This window comes from Myiozetetes cayanensis, unplaced genomic scaffold, assembly GCF_022539395.1.
Source record: "Myiozetetes cayanensis isolate MyiCay16 unplaced genomic scaffold, myiCay2020 scf9, whole genome shotgun sequence".
Taxonomy (NCBI): Eukaryota; Metazoa; Chordata; class Aves; order Passeriformes; family Tyrannidae; genus Myiozetetes; species Myiozetetes cayanensis.
Genome location: NW_026088185.1, coordinates 33,218,886 through 33,240,029, shown reverse-complemented (window position 1 = coordinate 33,240,029; position 21,144 = coordinate 33,218,886). Strand labels below are relative to the sequence as shown.

The 21,144-nt window shown below is 41.5% G+C and overlaps 1 protein-coding gene across 4 annotated transcripts in view; it reads right to left on the bottom strand.

The window, feature by feature from the left end:
* Positions 1-15,480, bottom strand: part of SPOPL (speckle type BTB/POZ protein like) — a 33,170-nt gene extending 17,690 nt beyond the window's left edge. Inside the window, exon 1 of one of the 4 annotated variants that reach the window (XM_050339760.1) lies at positions 15,301-15,480. The gene's annotated coding sequence lies outside the window, so the exon portion shown is untranslated. Of the gene's footprint in view, positions 1-618; positions 638-9,573; positions 10,604-15,300 lie in introns of those variants that run through there. The other 3 variants (XM_050339757.1, XM_050339759.1, XM_050339758.1) reach the window with 3 other exon arrangements.
* Between the last annotated feature and the right edge of the window lie 5,664 nt (positions 15,481-21,144).

The following is a 21,144-nucleotide window of genomic DNA, read 5'->3' as shown; positions in this document are numbered from 1 at the left end:
GCAATTAATAGATTTTGGTCACCCTTTTCAAAGTGTGGGAATTACAAAAATCCACCATTACTGTGTTTACTAAATACACATCTGAAAATGAAACCTGAAAAGAGGACAATGGCTCTGCTGGGTGTCACACATGAACAACCAGTGCTCAAAACCTGCAGGCTCAACCCTCATGCAACACTTCACAAAAGTAAGCACCTACGTATGCATCACACAACACCACTAATGACAATATTTCAACATCCCCTTTGCAAATTACCACCTTGACCGCTCCAGTCATGTTACAACTTTTCTTCAGGATCTTCTCCTTTGATTTGCAGAGTAACCAGGGCCTTGTGAACACTCAGTTATTAGTACCAAAGCCTTAGTTTTCCACACTGGCATTAATTCAGCCCTAGAAGAACATCCAACCACCTGGGAGAAAAATAGGTTCACACAGATTTCTAAAAGGAGGGAAAGAAATTAAACTTGCATTTAAAATAGTATTTCCTTCACAAGTCTCTCATGGATGCTTTGTATCTTTAACTCCAAGAGATCCTACTCAAGAACTAAAATCACCACAACCATGTGCTGGTCCCCTATCAAAGTATAAAGGTGAAAACCAGTTTGAAGTCAACTCACCAACTCTCCAGAACTTTCTAACTGCAAATGAAGCAGTTTTGTTATGAGTTACCACCTAACAGAGCATTGCAGTTTCTCCTGCCCATCAGGAATTGAGTCACATGCCCAGATCCATCACATAATACCTAAAGACACATAATTAGTCAGCCTACTCGCCTTTGAACCTGGCTAATGAGAGAAGGTGGGCCCACCAGAGGGTAGCTCTGGGTTACTGGGCTGACTCTGCTTTAGGGAGGGTTTGCTTTCACCTGCAGGCAGGTTCCTGCCAGAAGCACAGCCTCTCACTTAAGCCGCTCCATTAAGTTGCTAAAAAGTGAAATGAACCCTGATCAAACCAGATGAAAGTCAATTATTTCTGCCACAGAACATTTTCTCTTAGCAGAGAAAGTTTCTTTAAACATACCCTGCTATCACTTAGAGCAACAATCCTCCTGCAGCATTTGCCATAAAGGTCTTTTTAGTTGTGATAGAACAACAGTAATTGCCCTGCTCAAAGGATGTGATTGCACATCCCCAACAATGTTGGAACTCTTGGAACTCTTCCTTCAGGGATGGGCAACACTTAGAAACAAGGTTTCATGCAAACATTGGTAAAAAGACGCTGCAAGACCACACGTAATTCAGTCATGAGGTAAAGGAGTTCATTATTCCTACAGGAAGAATTCTCCTTTGTGAAATTGCTGTGATCCTCAGTGGATGTTTTCCCACCCACCTTTCTGGTACTGCTTCTCACTCAGTTGTGGTATGAAGTAGCCCTTCCACATTAAAGCCTGCTGACATGGGGATCTGAATCACGAAAGTATAAAACACTGAAAACAAAGCAAATTCTCAGTTTTTACCAGATGAGGAAGCAGATGATATATAATCACTCTACCGACAGATCTGCTCAGACAGGATGAAAACAAAATATTGAATAGGTCTCCTGCAAGATATGGATCACTGAGATACTGAAGACTAATCATAACTATAGTTCAGCTGTCTCCCATAAATGACTTTTCCCCAAATAAAACTTGCATTTATTTACAGCAATATTCAGTACTTAATTAGTACTTGCCATAAATGGAAACTAGTAACAGACAGCACCCCTAAATTTAAGATAATGGAACTTGTTTGCCCCATATTTTAAGCAGGAAACATATTTATTGTGGAAGTTGTGTTTACACATATTTTGTTTACATGTTTACAATTGGGTTTGATTCTCTGTACAGAATCACCCGGAGTAAAATTTCTGGGAAGGATACACATGAACATTCCTCTTTCATAATGCAAATACTAGCACTTATATTACCATTATTTCAGGAAGCACATCCTACTCAGTGATAACAACTGAAGCTGTTCCCCAAACATGATTGATTTTACACAGAACCATATCCTGAAAGGGTTAGAACAGCTTAACTCAGCTTTACTGAACCTGTTTGCTGCTCTTCAATTCTCCAAAGCTAAACCCAAGAAGAAATACAGCCCATTCCTTATTCTGTCATTTGCATGAGATGCACAGGACTGTCTCATCTCTCATCTGTACCTCAATTCTTCAGTCCATTGGACCAGTCAGCTCCCTGTAACCATGAAGGAGTAGCAGATCTGAGCCAAATTTGCTCTGAAGGGGTTTCTAAATTGAAAAAACCTGAAAATAACTGGAGTACAGGATCTCTCAAGAAAGTGTTCAGTGACCTCGTGCCAGCTACCAGTAGAAACATGTCCCCTCCTGTCTCACAGTTGAATCAGCTTGATTCAGTAAGAATTTAACTCTAAGCAAAGGTAGTTATTTTCAATTATTTTCAGGTCCACCTTGTCTTTGTACCTCTTCTACCCAGGGCATCTGTACTTCAGAGGATGCTTTAGCCTGGTGCTTTAATTCATTCAGGTTCTGAAAGAAGGCCTGATTTTACATAAGGACACTTTTCAGGTCTTTCAAAATAGCTTCAGCTTTCTGTAAAGCTTCCAATTACAGCATTAGGATGAGACAGCTGATTTTCATGACCTCCTGATACGTCTCTGAGAAACAGATTTACATCTCACTTTTTTTTCCACATGGATTTACTAAGCTAATCAAATTTTTCGATTGTGAAAACTGGGAGCAAGCAGTAACTTTAAATACTTGATATTATCCTGGGAGTCTGTGCTGAGGGGCTGTTTGTATTTTTTAGTATGCCTGGATGCACAATTTTAAAAAGTCTTACCCACTCTGAGTGGCCACTGATGGTCACCAGAGCAAAGTGGACGCTGTACGGGCAGCCTGAAGGTGAGGACAGAGGCGCAACTACACACCCACCCTTTGTTCTGCTGAGCTCTGCGTGGGGAGAAGCCTAAATACTACTTTGAAAAAAATTGTTTATGAATCATTGATTAGCCACTGTCATCAGCTCTGACAAAAAGGATTTTCAAGCACCAACCCCTCATCACAGCCCATTAGAACAAATGGTTGGGAACAGAGAGAGCTGCAGTTCACAAAACCAGTCGGAGAGCGACTGGGCGGAATTAAATCACTGAAGTGCAGGAAGACAGGCCTGCTGTCTGCAGGATGAAACAACTTAGAGGGACAATTTTCATGCTACAACCTGCATTTATTTCTCTGCAGGCTATCCTGAACAAAGCACCAGAAGTGACAGGACATTATCAGGCAATAGCTCCAAGAGTTTTCAGGCAATGTCATACCTGTCTGGACAGGGCTCAGCAAACCAGTCAGTGTGGCCATTCTGCCAGGCAGAAATCTCTGACCATCTGAGGAACTCGCACTGGGAACAGCAAAACAAGTTTTGGCAGATGAGGGCAAAAGAAGTTTCTGGTTTTCAAAAGGAAAGCAAGATGTATTTTTAAAGGGTGTCAAGTACCTTTACTGTTTGTTTTGGGGGTTTTTTAATGAAGTGGTATACTCATGATGAATGTGGTGCAGCAGTCAGTGCTGATTTTACTCTGAGAGTTTGAGTTCATTGTCTTACTTAGAGGGAAAAAAAAAAAAAAAAAGAAAAGCTCAAAGATACTTTGCTTCACCTGTACTCCCTGACCCCAAACATGATGGGCTTGCCACTTCTTCTACTGGCCTCTTAACAAAGGTATTGGCTTCACCTGATAATCACTCTGTTCTCTGATAAACTCTCAACAGTCTCTGATAGATCAGGACCTTCACAGAGCTCAGTACTACTTGCTGAACAGTGAGCAAGTAGACACATGACATAAAAAAAAGAAGAATTCTCACAATATGCTTTATTTAGGATTCAACTGAAGTGCTCTTCTAGTCAAACAAATATATGTGTTTAACTTCAAGCCATCTGAAGTTGATTATTGCTAATTTATTACCTGCACATACAGTGTAAAGAAAGCATGGGCTACCTTCCATAAAATGTATTTACACAGAATTTCATTAAAAGCTGTATTAGCTTTCTGTTTTCCTAACTTAAGATGAGATCTTAGGATTCAAACCTACTTCCTAAATGAATAAAGTGAACTTCAAAAATATTATTTTGTTTCCCTTCTCTGAAATTGAATATTTATCAACATTATTCTAAACAAAGTTACTTTTCAACCTCTCAGAGCTAGACAAGAACACATTCCCAGTCTCTTACATCTTGTGCTGGAATTATCTCAACTTTTGCACTGCAAAAGTGACTAGCTCATTAAGAAAGCACCACATACATATGAACAAACACAAAGAAGAACTCCCTACTCCCCCAACAATAAACCCACAAAACACTTCATAAACTTATTTGAAGAACTGCCCTGTTAGCAGGATCTTGGGCCAGCTCTCACCCCTAAGAGCAGCAGCTCAGTTTAACCAGATCCTGGGAGATCTTTCAGAGCACTGACAGTGGAACGGGTGCGCAGGAGCAGGTGCTGTACCTTCAGCAGTGACCATGGCAAGGGTTTATCTTTGTATTTCAATGAGGGATTACAGTCAGCAAATTACTGGCAGGAATGGCAAAACAAACTGCCTTCTGCAGGGTATCCAACACACCCAGAAAGTCAAATCCAGCCTGGCAGAACCCAACACACAGATCAGTTCACCAAGCAAATCAGCGGCCCTGTCCTGTTCCCACAGGAATGAGAGGAAAAGCACACCGTGACCTGGCTGATCAGTCCCTGCTGAGCCTCTTCTCTCCAATTTCCCTTCCTCTCAGGGCTTGAGCCTCCACGATCAAAGTGTTTCCCTCCTGGGCCACACCAGCAAATCCCACCCGCGTGTACTGCATACTCCCTTTGAATGGTGATGGTCTTTGCCTGAGCAGGGCTGAACATTTCAAGAAATGCAACGCTGTTGTGAATTAACTTTTTCCCCCCCTGTCATGGTTTAACCCCAGCCAGCAACCAAATTAACTCTACCCCAGCCAAAACCAGCACACACCCCTCCCTTTGGAAATACTGATATTTCATCACTGGTTGAAATGAAAGATCAACTTCTGAAGGTTAACTGGCAAATAACACCTTGTTCCACCAACTTTTTATTCCTAGTAAATACACAATTCAGAACCCAAATACAGTTTGGCTAACTGTGCAGACAGAACTTTTAGTTTTGTTTTCTTTTTTTAAGTCTGAATTGAATAACCCTTTCATTCAATAAAATCAGCTTCCAAAAACCCATTCAAAATAAACACACTCTGGTCATTGAACCTCAGAGACTAAAAAAATATCCACTTGAAGAAACTGGAGTGTTTTTCCTGTTAAAGGGTTTGTCTTATAAAGCCAATTATGCTTACAAAAATTCGTAAGACTTCTACTAGTAAGTAGAAAAAAACCAAATTTGTGAAAGATTGTTTTTTCATTAGCAGGATCTGCATCTCTTCACAATTGATCTTTCTGAAAGAATTGTTAAAAACTGGATGATCCACAACACAACAACAGACATTTGAAAGCTCTGTTAAGTTCAGGCAGTTTTCCAATTTGTTCAGTATCATCATTTGCTTCTCAGAAAACAGATTCAGGATACACTTAAGAAAAGTTAAATAGAGTGTTTAGTATTTATTGAATTTAAACTCTATCTATTGCTGCATCATTTGAGTGAACAGAATTACTGATACTTAAGACAATTGCAATCACATATATCCTCCCCCAGTGTTAGCAAAACCTATAGGTTAAGGATAAACTTCACTTCACAATTCCTATAGTACTTCTAACATACAAAATGTTTCTTTTTCAGGGCCAGAGAAGGGAACAGAAGTTGGCCTGTGCACAGGAAGATCCTATGACACACACTGAAGAAGCATCCCATATCACTTAAAAGAGTTTGAGGCTTTTTTAGAACATAATATTTAAAAATGCTTATTTAAGTATATGTTTTCCCTGGAACTGCACAACAGCAACCAAGTTTACACAAACCCAAACCAGCTGTGGGGTTTAAATCATAAGCTCAGGCTACTCCCATGTGCTTCATGGTTAAGACCTCAGCCTTGCCATCCCCCAGCTCTGCTGGAAGCCTGTGCCCAGCCAGGAGACACACACACACACACATCAGCACCCACACCACAAGCCAATTCCTGACCCTCTCCACGCTTCTCCAGTGAGAAAAAATACTACCCTGGACAGGATTGTGACAGCTGAGAAACTACATATACACCCCGTCCAACTCCAGCAGGGAGGGCAGGCAGCTGGGGGCAGAGACAACTTAAAATAGCTGCAACCAAGATTCCAGAATTCAAAAGCAAATCCTCACGGTGGTTCCAGCAGAAGAACGCCAGCAAAGCACAAACCCAGCACATGTGAAATGCCCAACTTTTCAGGAGGATGGGGCTCCACCTGTAACTGGTAACATTGAAGTCAGCAGCTCAAAATTAGGAAGGTGATGATGATATTAGTTGTAAAAACTGTGTGAAGATGAGTATATGGCTTTTCTCTAAATTTTCTTTCCTAACCTAAGCCTTTGAAAAATAAAGTTGAATTCTACCTCAGCTGAGAGAAAACCCCAGTGCTCAGCACAGCTTCAGCTGTAACTGTCTAGTTTACATCAGCCAAGCTTACTGATAAAAATCCCTCAGCATTAGCCTTGCATTATTGTTCTGTAGTATAGGAAACCCATTGTGCTCTGTATTAGATATCCCAGACCATTCCCTACAGCAGTCATCTGTGCATTTCCCTGGAGAAGAAATGCAAGATTATTTCTTGCAGCATTTTTCATTTTCATTGCCCAGTCTAGCTTTATGGGACCCAAAAGATGGGTATTTCCACCACAACTCCTCTTGGGAAACTATTCTATTTAAATAAACTATTGCTGTTGGGTTTTTGTTCCCGGTATACAGCCAAAGTCATCTTTTCCCCTCCTTAGTTTCACTCCATTACTTTTACTCCAACAAACCATTGACATGTGAAAGTATATTATATGAAGACATTCTTTCCCTAAATACTCCAGTTACACACAGTCAAGAGTTCACCAAATCGAAAATGCTAATCTTGACTTTATTCTTAGCACAGGAAACAGAAGCTTGTATTAGCCAACAGAAAGTTGACTTCAATTGTAACAAAAAAACATCTTTCTCTAGCACAGTCACAGCTAGTTTGGGGTGTTTTGCTTTGTTTAGTTTGTCTTTTCTTTTAAAATTCATAAGAGTCGTGAAAAGCACTGGACTACACTCTCCAGAGACTGGTGCTTTCATTTGCTGCAGAGAAGCTGTTCAGAGCAGCAGAATGCTCTGCCCATTAACCTCTGCAGACTGGTATCACCTGCAAAGCTCACACTGAAGTGGTACAACTGCTTTCAGCAGCCAAACCCTGGTACTCGCAGATGTTACCAGGAGGGGGGTTGATCATTCATTTGTTGCCCTGTTACCTCTCTGGCAAACAGTGGACAAGTTTTGTTCACACAGCTGCATCTTGGAAATGTTGAGAGTTACAGCTCATTTCAGGCCTGTTCCATGCCTGAGGATAACACTTGGTGCAAAAAAAAAAGTCATACTTATAAGCTAGGAAATTGAGGAAAAAAAAAAAAATTCAATTCTGTCAGAGGACCAAACTGCATTTTGTGCTAATTCAGCCAAATACTCTTGAAACTGAACTAATTTCAATGGACTGGGTATTAAATTTAATTCACAACAGTGGATTGGACACATCCTAGGAAGGACAGGCAGGTCAAGAGGCAGAGCTGCACACTCACTTGCTTTGGTGAATATCAAGCTGGAATCTCTGAAAGCCATCAGGGCAAGCAAAACTTGACAGCTCAGTACTGGACTGCAGCTAGACAGGTTTACATCCATAGAGATAAAGAAGAAAATCCTAAAAGTTCATAGAATCATAGAATATCTTGAGTTGGAAGTGACTCATAAGAATTATTGAGTCCAGCTCCCAAATTCAGTCCAAGAGAAACTAGTTTCTGAAGTTCAAAGACAAATACACAGCTTCTATCATTCTGCTGTTTAAAAAACACCCAGATACTCTTTTGCTTATACTTTTGGATTTAAGAACAACTCAAATATAATCTGTTTAAGATCTCTTTTTCCACAACTAAAGCAATTTCAAACCTTTCCGTTCTCCGTAAGTTTTCCCACTTACAGCACAGTCTTAGTTGCTCAAGACAGCAGAAAATTTCCCAAGTTTGAAAAGCACAGTCAGGCCAAGAGGCTGGTGCAGGGCTGTCAGGGTGGCCCGGTTATCAGGCACAGTTAAGCAGATTTCAGTCTGACAGAAGCAACGGAGTTGAAAAAGGGCAGCAAAGTTCTATCACACCAAACTCTCTTCTCATGAGCTGCCTCAGCTGCTTTCAAGAGGCTCTTTCTGGCAACACACTCCACGAGCCACCACGTGGGTGCCTGTCACCAGAAGCTGTGCCTGCACAGGCTGCATCACCCAGGCAATCGCCCACTGACAGCCACACTTCAGCAAGCCAAATATCCCTCCCAGCTTTGCTGAAGCACAGCCAGGCTTGCAAAGCCCTCCACTGGCTGTGGTAAGTAAACAGATTTGGTTTCATCTTTGGTGCTGTCAAACAAGGCAGACCAGAAGCAGATGCTCTTCGCCTCCATCCACAGAAGGCATAACCCCGGCGTGACTCATCCCGGCGAGGCCACCTCGTCAAACGCAGCGCAGTGCCTGCAGTGCTGCCACAGAAAAGTGCTCTCCCAAAGCAGGAAAACAAACAGAAGGAAAAAATGCAACTTAATGCCAGGAAATCAAGAAGTCAGCCAACATCAAGTGACGAGCCTGTCTTTACAAGTGACTCTGAAACCCTCTGTGAAGGCCCAGACACTCTAATTTATTACTTACCCAGACTAACACTCGATGATGCTACTGCCATATATCTTTCCTCTCACCACTCAGTGAGTGGAGTCTCACAGTTGTTGGAAGGGATGGCCCATTTCCAAACACAACTGCTATTTAAATCATTAAAAATGATGACTGGCCTGTAAAACAATATTCAAAACCACTGACTACAGAATAAAGGTTGATTTTGTTTGATAATCTTATTAACAGAAGTAATCATAGCAACTAACTCTGGATATAAAGTTTACCACACACGAATTTTGAGCAGGCTACTCCCTATGGAAGCTTTTCTACTTTTCTACTTGTATCATGCTTTACTTCCCTCCTCCCAGCCTTTTTTTTTTCTTAAAGAGAACAACCTACTTTAGGAGAACATTACTGATAGAGCATCTTCTGCTTTAAGCAAGACAGGAACTTCCCTAATCAGAAGCCTCTCTTGGGATGTAACAGTGTTCATTCAAGACCATCATATCTATTTACTGGGTTTGTTCCCTTAGATCAACCACCAGATCAGTGTATTTTGCAAAACCTGCAAAAAGTGTACTTATGCAAACTTCTTCAGTAAAAGAATTTTCAATTTCTTATGTTTATTGCAACACAAATATTCTTCTGCTGTTATGCATACTAATAACCAAAAAAATCAACCTTGACATGTTCTGCAGAGATAAAGAAAACATTTTTTTTTTTTTTTTAAACACATTTCATATATTCTATTCCTCTGAAACCAGCGTATGCCAAGCACAGTCCCAGACCCAAGAGTGAGATCACACCCACCTGGACAGTCAGTACAGCAATGGATTACATTAACCTGCAATTACCCAAATCAGCTAAAGATTCTGGACAAGTTGGTTTGCAGTATAGCGTTTCCAGAACTGAAGCAGTATGACTTGAATCTTTAAATGAGTTCATACAGGCTCTAAGGACTTTCCAAATGCATGAAAAAAAACCACCTAAAAAGAGGAAAAATCCAGATGAACACAAATAATTGCTGCAGTTAACTTCGCACACAGCACAGACACATTATTTGACTGTATTTTGTCCTGTTACAAGAACAGTTATTCCATTTGATACATAAATATCAGTGTGCCCATACCTCTGGTGCTGACACAAAAGGAGGTAAAATTTACGATTTCCATGATGTATTGCAGCATCCCCAAAACTGCAACAAACTATTTTAAGCACTCATCATCTAAATTCATTACAAAGCAGGTCTGGTTTTATCTTCAAGACTTTTGATTATAAACAAACAAGTAACTCAGAAATCAATTTCAGATAACAAGGAATCCATCTGTTTTAAAATTTAAGAAAAGCTGCCACCAAAGAGGACTGGTTTTGTTGCTGAGGTAATGTCTACAGATTAATTCAGAGCCCTATTGTGTTCAGTGCTAAAGGCAGTACACACGTGCCTCCTCTGAAGAATTTTAAGAAAATATTAGCTAACTAATCTGAATCATTAGATTAATCCATTAAGCGCTCAAAACCAACAGATTACATGTATTTAGACTTTATTTCAACTTAAACCAGTGATTTTTAACTTAAATTCTGCATATTGAAACCATCTGTCCTTCACAGGCTACAGGCCATGTTGATGGAAAAAACAGATCCATCGATTAGAAACTGAATATGAACAAAGAAAGCCAGGAAAATTAAAACTTTTGTGAAAAGAAGTTTTCCAAAGAAAATGTCAACATGGAACAGAGAGCTAGAAAGTAGGACACCAGAGGAGAAAGTTATACCAGCTCTTCCTCAGGCCAGAGGAGTTCTGCATCCACTCATCATTTCAGTTGTTCAGGAAGCAACTGCTGATGCAACTACCCCAAACCCTTTTAGACACAGGCCAGTCTAAATAATTTGCTGAACATTTAATACACAAGAAAACAAGTAGTTTGAAGGAAATCAAGAACAAGTCATTACTCCCCCCATTCCCTTCATCTCCACTCCCAACCCTACCTAAGAATCGATTTTGCAAAAGACTTGACCAACTGGTAAGTGAGCTCTTGGGAGGGGACACACATTAAAGGAACAACCAGGAAGGAGGCCGAGAGAAAGCTTGGCTCCCAAGTTTCACCCAGTGATCCTTTCCACTGCACAACAATAAGAGGTTCCCACCCCATGAACTTTGGAACTTTTCCCAACTGCTGGAGACATTTACTCCACCAGCAGCAAGCACTGCCTACGCCAAGAGCTACTCTGTTGCATTCTCCCTGGCACACAATTGCTTTTTCTTTCTATAAAGCAGCCAGGCAAATTACACATCAAATGATAATTCACCTTTGAACTACCTAAAGAGTCAAGTCACAATAGAGTGCAAAGAGCAAATGCCACACGAACGAAGGCGGATGAACTGGCACAGGCTGTTCCCTACTCAACTGCCGAGGTACCACCAACTACAGGCTCGGCATCTGCCTGTGCCAAAGCAATCCTACATCGTGAGTACAATCAAACTGCAGCTTCCAATAATGCCTGTCAGCTAGAAGAGCTGAGATCTGAAGTTTGTTCCATTACAAAAAATTGTCACCAAAAAAAAAAAAAGATAAACAACAACAAACCCTTCACAGGCACACAAGAAGTAAATTGCCATCTTGCAAGTGCTCACACAACCCACCAGCTTCATTCCTTGTATTTAGCAACGAAATCAAGGGAAAGCACATAGACATTTATAATGCTTAAAAAAAAAGAGGTTACAAGTACATACAGCAGCCTCTTTTATAGAGATGAGAACTCAACAGCAATTCCTCTCCCCCTTCACCCAGCACTGAACCTTATGGGAAGTCCACTTGGAAATCACTTAGTCCATCTTTAACCTCTGAAGAAGCAGCCTGATTAGGAAACTGGCTTTTTTCACTAAAGCAACATGTTCAACATGTTACATTTGGTTTCTATCACCTATTTTTGATGATTTCCACACAGAGAAAGAGACAAGTAACCAATTAAAAGTGGTAAGTGTAATATTTTTCACCAAAAAAAAAACCCAAGTGATAAATGGCTTCTGAGAGATGCAAGGCTATACCAAGGATAAATAATCTAATTGAGGGAATTTGGACACATGAGCTCTCTGGATTATTCCATGCCAATGAGTTTCTGAACCAGGTAAGAGTATCACACTTTCCACTACATTTCCCAAATGCTATATGCAAACACTGATCACAACAACGTTGACAGACACATACATGCTTGCAAAGTGATTCCTTGTACAAAACATAAAAAGCCTTTACAGCTGACAAAGAATAATTTTAAACCAGGTTACAACAAATGTATTGGAATGCTATTAAACTCAGGTAAAATGGAACCAAGAGAGTTGAGGTTTTTTAGGTTAAGCTCATTCCAATATTCAACATATACTCCTGCCAAGATTCCACCACACAAGTTGAATAGCTAAAACATTACAAAAAGGAAAAAACCCACCATTTATGCAAAATACACACTCTGTAACATACTACCTAAAAAACATACACATCACCTAAAAAACCCACTGAATTAAGGCAAGTGTCCATTTTCTCTCAGTTAAAAACTACTATAACATCTAAATTACCACTGTTAAAACCCCTCCACCTCCCACAGAGTTGCAACAATTCTCCTCTAAGTACTGATCACAAACTCAAGGAGAGATTTCCTACTTCCATTTGAAGGGACAGATCCAATATGATGACTTTTGAAATCAGTGGGACAAGAAGAAACAGAAACAAAGTGTGCTAAGGACATGAACAGGGAAGAAGTTCCTTGAGGATTCAAAGGAAGGAAGAAGTCTCTTGTGAATATGCACATATTTTGCAGAGAGGAAAGGGAATTTAAGAATCATGGAATGGGTTGGGTTGGAAGGTACCTTAAAAACCATCCTATTCCAACCCCCCTGCCATGGACAGGGACATCTCCTGCTAAACCAGGTTGCTCCAAGCCCCATCCGACACAGCCTTGAACAATTCCAGGGATGGGGCATCTACAGCTTCCCTGGGCAGCCTGTGCCAGGGCCAAAAGCCAAGGTACAAGAGCCTCTTGGAGAGCAGAATCTGATGTGATGGCACAACCATTAGACAAGCACCGAGGCAAGTGCCTCCTATTCTATCCTAAAAATGCAGGGCCCAGGATGTGCACAACGAAATGCACAGTCCGTGCTTTGATCCAGGCCACAGTATTTTGAAGACCCCAGGACTTTATGACAACGAGTATCTGGTTACTGTTTCTAGGGAGTGTAACAATCATCTAGACTTCCTTAGTCTTAGCCATGTTTTGCTAAATACACAGGAAGCAGAAGGGGCAGCACGTTGTCAACTGCTTTTTACAGCGCGACAGAAATGCCCATAAGGAGCATATGAACCTGTCACAAAAACTGTGAGAAAAAGAACACCAAAAATATCCACTTGTCATCAACGGGAAAACACAAGGAAAAAAAAGAAAAAAAACCAGGATGGGGTGGTTTTGCAATGCAAGACACACAGAAGGCTATGCCTGAGCATGTACCAGAGCCTGGAAACAAATCCAACAGGACACATTTCTAACTATGATTAGGGTCACTTCTACAAGGGCATGAGATGTAAAGAGAAAAACGTGAACTGATAAGGTAGAGATGTGAAGGGGTTGTATATGAAAGGCTGGAAAAACAACAAATGCAGACAGAAAACCTGGGAAGAATGAATGAAGAGAGAAGTTAATGACATCGATGTGCAAGTTGATCAATGCTACCTATTGGTGTCTTTAGCTATTTCTCCTCCTCTCTAACTTATGTTGATAATGACAACTGGTCTCATTTTCTCTCCTGTATATTTATGTTTAGGTGCTTTCAAAGGCACAAACAGAGAAACATAACATAGAGAAAAAGAGGGAAAAAAATAGTTTTATGTGATTTCAACTGAACATCCGAAAACTTTAAAGAGCATGCACTGACATCTGAAATCAGTGGTTAGGGCCAGAAGAAAACCTGGTGGCTTTTCAAATTCATTTTATATTTGTCTATAGTATATACAAGTTTTTAATAGCAACAAGTAGCTCGCACTGCCTATGAAAGCACAGAATGTAATTCTTTATTTTCACTGACAGTTTAAAAGTAGACTGCAAAGTACCAAAGTTAAAAGTTTGGCAGAAAGCTGTTTCAAGGCAATATAACACCAAGGATATTTCTGGATATATAAAATCTCAGGTTTCCAGAAGAGAGTTAAAAGCAGTTTCTGCTGATGTATCGAAGCCTATATAAAGTTTGCAGCTTTATATACAAAAGATATCTTGTTTAAAAATTATTTTCCCTTTCCTGAGTAAATATCCACTTACACAGTGGGGGGAAAACACCATGCAGTAGACACACACTGGAAATCCTTCACAAACATTTACATTTGTCCTTGCCACACATCCCAGAAGGCCCAGAGAGAGAGAAGCCAGGTAAAACTTTCAGAAATAACAGTGAGTACTACCTGTCCCTCTAAAGAGGGATATTTATTTCCAGAAATAAAGAAATTTTCTGTTTTACTAAAAACAGAAAAAGAAACAAACCCTCTTTTTAAACAGTTAAAACAAAACGCCTTGGCAGTCATACAAATGGCTCGGCTCAAAACCACTGTGGTAAAAATTCCTGTAACCATATGGGATATCTATCAAAATAATGCATTCTGCAGGACTGATAAGAATAAGGAATGACCCAGCTTGACTGTCACAGATTGTTCTTCCTGGCAGGAGGCTCGAAACAATCCTTTTTGTTTAAACACTATTTTTATAACTCTTAACACCTTGTTTTAGAAAACAAGTTAAGAATACATCCACAAAGCAAAGCTACGTTTTAAAACGGACCGGGTTTATACACTGCAGTTAAAAAAACAAACAAACAAACAGGAACTCAGCGATATCGCCAGTGTTGCCTCCTTTGTTTTGTTGTTTTCCATTCTTTACGTTCTTTCTCACCTACTTGTGCTCTCAAAGAGGCTCAAAGTGATGCAAATTCCCCCGGACTCCCGGGAATTTCGGCAGGCGACATCATCAGGTGAAACCCAGCCTTAGTCAACTCCACTTCCTGACCACGTCTAAGATGGAGCGCGCAGCCCCGATGAATCAACCAGGAGCTGCTTTACACATTATTCACTCGCCCCTACAACCTCCCTCAAAGTTCTCCGCAGACCCACGAAGGGAGGGGAAAAAAAACCCCTCCGCTTCCCTTCCTTCTTTTACTTCCCTACGAGACGCCTAACTTCCCAAAAACAAACTGCGCTGGTGGGTAACCAGGGCACGGGCGGAACACATCGCGCCGCTTGGCCGGGCTCTCCGCGGCTGGAAGCGCTCATCCCAGGGCCCGCGGGAGCCCAAGGCAGGCATCCCGGATCTCCGGACCAGCGGATCGCTGGATCCCATCCCTGCCAGCACCGCCCGCCCCAGCGCCGGGCAGGGCCGCTCCCTCCCTGCCCTTCCCGCAGCACCGCCAGGCCGCTGCCCGGGGCAGGGGCAGCCGGGCGCGCAACAAAGGCTTTTCCGTCCCCATTCCCAGCCCCACACACCCCCCCAGAGCGGTGCCCCGGCACGTACCGGATCGCGGCGCTGGCGGGGGCGCGGCGGGGCTCATTCCGCCGGGGCGCGCAGGGTGTGACGGTCACCGGCGCCCCGCGGGGGGCGAAGGCGGCGAGCCCGGGCGGCGGCGGAGCCGCATCGCTGCCCTGCCCGCTCCCCGCTGGCCCCGTCCCGTCCCTGCCCCGCGCTCGGCACCTCCCGGCTCCCGCACGGCCCCGCTCCCGCTCCCGCCGCACTTCCGGGAGGGAGCGGTCACGCGGCGCCGCTTCCATCCGGGAAGGCGCGCGGGGCGGGGCGGGATGAGCCGGGCGGGGCCGGGCTGTGGGCTGGGCCGGGCTGTGGGCTGGGCGCTCCCGGGACGGGGCGTGTGGGGCAGGTGGATCCCCGCTCGAGCGCGTGGCACGGGACCGAGTCCAGACGGTTCTGGGATATCTCCAGTGAGGGAGACTCCGCACCCTCTCTGGGCAGTCTGTTCCAGTGCACTGTCACTCACGCGTTCACTCCATCCCACGTTCAGGTGGAACTTCCCGTGCCTCAGTTTCTGCCTCGTGTCCGTCCGGAGGGATGGAGCACCTTTCCTGAGGTGCTGAGGGAAAGGGAGTGTCGCCCTCTTCTGTACCTCCCCTCAGAGTGGTCGGGGGGCTCCCCTGAAGCGGCTGTCTGGTCATTACCCCACTTTCCAGAAAGGTTCATGCTCTGGGGCAGATTTGGGGCTTCTGAGGACTCGTTAGTTAGCTGTAATTTTGGGTTTCAGAGGACGTCGACCTAAAATTGACACTTGTGAGCTTCATCTGCTCTCTGGTATTGGGCTCAACAAGAACCAGCCCTTGGTGGCTGCTCCCCGACTTACAGGGCTGATGTTGGATTCTCAGCCTCTCACCTGGTGCACAGATCTGCTCCTGGCTGGCACAGCCATGAGCTTCGAGCCCTTCACCCCACAGCCCCTGACCACGGCTTTTCTGCTCCTACCACACGTGTTCACCACCCAACAGCTTTGAGAGCTGTCAGTCAGATTGGTTTCCTTTAGACACAGCTGAATTTCTCTACATCACTGGCACATCTTCCTAATTGCTCCTAAAAATTAAATGGCGTGATAATTTGTAAATTGCATATACAGTACTGCAAACTTCCCTGTGGGGAGTTGGAAATAAAACTTAAGCAGTATGTTTTACTTCGTTTTTCAAACAAATGGGACTTTAAAGAAAACATCCTCTATGGACACAATTAAGACTCAGTGACACCTTAATTGCTTCTCTTGAGAATGAGCACTAAGAATACACACACAGAGCATTGTGCTGTGTAAGGATACCCAGGCTAGCAAGGTCTCAAGATCAATACAACTGCATTAGTGAGGCACAGAGCCCTGGATAATTCATCCTGCAGAGAAAAACTGCACTGACAGGACCATACTGCCTTTGGTAGTACTAGTTCTCTCAGAACTATTTCAGGAACCTGTCTAGCATTGCACTGCATTTTCAGATGTCTCAGCATTTTTTGTTTGCTTGGAGTCTTTTTCATACCAGGATACAGTTTTACAGCCACAGCCAGAACTTACTCCATTTAGAAAGCGGGGTGAGTGCCAGGAGGACCAGGTTGTTACCTTTTATATGGTCTATGACTTAAAAGAAAACACAGTATACATTTATTGTTTGTATCAGACACAGGTAGAACACAGCATATAGGAATTTTTGGTCTTATCAGTGCTTGGAGACACTGTTGCAACTGGGAAGTAAAAGTTGTCCACTCTTTCACAGGGCCAGAATTCGGTCACCCCTACCGGAAATCAGGAGTGGATTCCTAATTGTAGCTGAGTAGTCTGACATGGAAATCTTAGGATTTAACTAGACTAACTTAGCACATAGGAAAAGAATAGTAAGCCAAGTGAATATTTGTATGAAGTAATCATCATTTCCCTTAAATCCTGCTGTAGAGAATATCTGCAAAGATGGATCATTAACAGAAGTTGAGGAAAACCTGCATATTTGTCAAGAGACAAAAGGTGAGATTACAGCTCATACACCCCTTGGGCTGAAAAGTCCTTTTGCTCACCCTCACCTATCCAGTATTCTGGTGTGCCACAGAGGGGTGTGTGAATGGTTGCAGAGCAAGGCAACTACCACCTTCCAGATCTGGAGTCTCCAGTTGGTTTTAACCAAAGTTTAACTTATTTTCCTGTGCTTTTCATCCACTTCTCAGTCCTATTCCTTGCTATTCCCCCTTAGATTTCCATTTTTGTCCCCTCTCAGTGCTGAATTAAAGCACACCACATAGTACTGGCTTTTTGTGTAACGTTAAGGCAAAATAGTGTAGTGTCAGGATGCACTGGTGTTATTTGCATTATGGCAGCACTTAGTGGGTCAGCTGAGATAAGTGACCCTTCATGCCAGACGTTTCACAAAACAGAGTTTGTAATCTAATTAAGTTAGGACAGAAAATGGCAGAGAAACACAAGACAGGGTGAAATGATTAAACACACTTCCAGAACACAGATTCTGTCAGAGAGAGACGAGGAGAAAAGTTTCCTGGGTCCAGAGTGAATGCCTTAGATCATACTTCCTCAGCCAAGACAGGAGGTCCCATAGGAATATGCTCTTACAACACACACCACTTTCTGGCAAAAACTTGGTGGTATTTATACTGTTCAAAGTATGGAAAGAGACTATGTTAGTTTATTGTCCTAAATAAAGCCTAATACTAAATATATTTAGTTTTCAAGTTATAGCAAGGGAAACTATATTTCTAAAGAAACTTCAGCATAGCACTATGGCTGCTGTAGTTGCTGCTTTTAATTGTTCACACAGCCAGTAGTATTGACTCCTCTACTTAGACTGCTTATCGCTTCTCATTATGAAAAAGATCTCATTGAACACATACGTGTAGGGGGAAGGGTTGTTTAATGTGTGAGACCTGTAAATGTGTAATGATTGTAGCAGGGAACATGAACTTGGAAGCAGTAGCAGCCGTCAGTGATTAAAGTCAGAAGAAGAAATCGACTGCTGTAGAAGTTCTTTCCTCCCAGCTTCCACTGGGACAGAGCAATGTTTCCACTGCACTGTGGTGGTACCATCCTTCATTATGAAGTCCTTACATTCAGAATAGGATAGAATAAACATTTCAGTTGGAAAGTTACCTACAGTGATTATCTAGTCCAACAGATGATATTCCTTTACTACAATCAGTCTGGATCCCTTCTTAAAGGCTGTTTCGAACACATTACCTAACAGTTCTCAGGGGTTTCTTTACAGAATAATTTTGCTTAGGAATGCTCCTAAAAAGATTAAGTAAGCATGTTGACATATACAAGGATTAGTATTTGCAGATTTTAAGTGCTCCAGTCTGGGCAGCCAACACAGTGATCCCAGAGCAATCAACTTTCGGGCTGTTGGGACTTTCACCTTAGATAAACCCTTTAAAATACAAATTCTGTCTGCTGTAATATTAAACATCATATTTCCTGTACTTCTATTTGAAATAGAGAATGTATTCTAGGTTATTGATGAGATTTCTTCATCCTTGTTTTGTGGTATGATGTGAACTGAATTAAGCTGCTGCACATGATGATATTAACCCCCAGAGCATGTAAAATAGATTGTTTTCAGTATTAATCCCACAGATTTAAGGGAGGTAGTTGCATATGTAAATATGAAATGAAGTTATGAGTAGAAGCTATTCTTTACCCAATAAGTAGCCACATTTCAATGAAATTATATATCCTAATTAAAGATTAATTATAAGCCTCTTTGTGATCTTTCTTTGTGACACATTATACACACATGTAAGCACACTCCTGCAGTATGTTTTCAAGAATCACAACAGGATTATATCACTAAAATAGACTTTTTGAAAGAAATTAAAGACAAGAATATTATTTTCATCTATTTTCCTAATCAGTATGATTATTTTTATTGACATATTCTAGAAAAAACAGTGGCAAAAAACTCAAGAGTGTTAGTGTCACAAGCTTTCTGTTTTCTTTCCCAATCTGTTGTCCAAATGAGAGCACTTTCTGGAGGAATACTGATAAACCTGTAACATCTTATTTTATTTTACCCTATTTAGTTTTAACAGAGCCAGCAGACAACATTGCAAATGTACTGCCAAGATGTATGGGTGACTGCATTAAGTAAATGCAGAGGCAGATCTGGCTGATATGAGTCAAAATTTCTTGGGCAGTTTTAAAAGAGTATAAAATTTCAGCAGGGAAGTTTTGAGTCTTTTCATAATACAGTGGCTTCAGAATTTGAATTGCCTTTTGGAATTTAAAGTTCCAGGGTATTAGGAAATACCCAATTTAGGCTGAATTTTCCCCTTAACTTCTTTTTATATTTTCCTTCTAGGTTTTCTTTCTCAAAAAGGAAAACAATAAAACCCGTTAAGTTGCAACAAACAACTAATTCCTCAGATGGTAGAGATACAGCTCTAAAGTTGTTCAGGAACGTTTCAACAGAATGGGTCTTCACTGGTAAAGGTCAGTGTTTTGAAACCAGCACTCTTCACTGTGAAATATATGCTAGTTTTGGCAGAAAGGTTTTAGCAAAGATGCAGTTTCTTCTGAGAGAGGAGGGTGAGTTTATTGTAGGAATAAACAGTGTTCCAGTGGCTGCAGCTCAGAGCCTGCCAATGGTGAGTGAGTCAGTCAAGTCTGTTTTTCCTGGTTCAGTGTGAGTTTCGATCTGTCTTTCACACCAGAGATAAAAACTTAACAACCAAGCTACTGGCTGATATGCAATTAAAGTCTTCTCTGTTTACACTTTGTTAAACAAACACTAGTTTTAGCAGATACTTGAACTTGGGACTTCCAAATTTTGCCTGAACTCAGCAGTTGTTGGTTGAGATTTTCCTTTCTTCTTTCTTTAAAAACAAATAAATAAACACTGAAAAGATTTTTGTGCCAAAGATGAAAACACTGAAATTTTCTAACTTTCACAAAGAAAGGAAAATATTTTCCACATAGTTTTACTCAGTTTTTCAACAGATTTTATTTCAAGGGATGCTTACATGTTATTAGTGTTAAAAAAGAATTATTAAATAGAATTTGCTTTGAATTGTCATGCTCCTTTCTCTCAGTTTTTCTGTGTTTACTCTATTCACTGTTATGCCCTAAAATAGACAGTAAGGACTTTCAAAGCAGGTAACCTATCTTCCTGTGGATATTTCTTAAATGTATAATGGCAGAAAACTTACTGGAGACTGGTTGCAGCACTAAATGACAGTAATTTTTCTGCATAATATCGAGCTGCAAATCACTGCCCATCTTTGGTTACTACCTCCTCAGTGTTCTCTAAATGTTATCACCAGTTTCTTGTCAAAAAAAATCCCCATGTTTCTTTCAGTCATTCACCTAGACAAATCTGCTGATTTTTAACTTATTTTTCCGTCCTGCAAACTGAAGTTGAATTCAATCATATTTGTAGAACTCCACAACCATGACTGTATAACCATGTGCTGTGTCCCAGGGTCTTTCTCCTTCCCTCTCCCTTCACTGTTATTGCAGGGTCACAAATGATATGGCAAACCAGGGGGGTATTATTTGATGTATTTAATAAGATACAAACCTGATAGGCACTACTGCTAACACTGGATGTGGTCAATTGTTTTCTAATAGTTTCACGTAGGAAAGATTTTTGTTTGTTTGTTTGGTTGGTTGGTTGGTTTGGTTTGGTTTTTTGTTTTTGTTTTTGTTTTGGTTTTTTTTGTTTTATTTTGTTTTGTTTTTGTGGTTTTTTGTTGTTGTTGTTGTTTGGGGTTTTTTTTAGTGAATTTAACAGATCCTTTTTGGATCTTGCTAAAGGATAAAAACCCCTCCTTTGAGTTTTTTGCAAATTAACATTCCTCTCCTTTCCCCCAAGAAAAGTAAAATCA